We start from the raw sequence: 838 nt of genomic DNA, 5'->3' as shown, positions 1-838 counted from the left end.
GCTAAGGTGGACCTATCTCCGAGAATATGTCGGCTACAATGTACAATATAATTTTGCGATTTGTGGATTATAATTCCTATCTTCGAGAATATCTCGTTAACGATGTACAATATAATTTTGCGGTTTGTGGATTATAATTCCCCACCAAGGGACCTTTCGAACGATACCAAGTTCCACCCTCCCGAATAACTTTTAAGATTGCGGAATCTAAGGCATATGTACACGCGTAAGGGTTACGTAGCGGTAAGCTAAGATGGACCTATCTCCGAGAATATCTCGGCAACAATGTACAATATAATTTTGCGATTTGTGGATTATAATTCCTATCTTCGAGAATATCTCGTTAACGATGTACAATATAATTTTGCGGTTTGTGGATTATAATTCCCCACCAAGGGACCTTTCGAACGATACCAACTTCGACACTCCCGAATAACTTTTAAGATTGCGGAATCTAAGGCATATGTACACGCGTAAGGGTTACGTAGCGGTAAGCTAAGATGGACCTATCTCCGAGAATATCTCGGCAACAATGTACAATATAATTTTGCGATTTGTGGATTATAATTCCTATCTTCGAGAATATCTCGTTAACGATGTACAATATAATTTTGCGGTTTGTGGATTATAATTCCCCACCAAGGGACCTTTCCAACAATACCAAGTTCCACTCTCCCGAATAACTTTTAAGATTGCGGAATCTAAGGCATATGTACACGCGTAAGGGTTACGTAGCGGTAAGCTAAGATGGATCTATCTCCGAGAAGATCTCGGCAACAATGTACAATATAATTTTGCGTTTGTGGATTATAATTCCTATCTCCGAGAATATCTCGGC

This window comes from Branchiostoma floridae, chromosome 9 (genome assembly GCF_000003815.2).
Source record: "Branchiostoma floridae strain S238N-H82 chromosome 9, Bfl_VNyyK, whole genome shotgun sequence".
NCBI lineage: Eukaryota > Metazoa > Chordata > Leptocardii > Amphioxiformes > Branchiostomatidae > Branchiostoma > Branchiostoma floridae.
The sequence above is the reverse complement of the archived record's forward strand: the minus strand, read 5'-3'. Positions refer to the sequence as shown.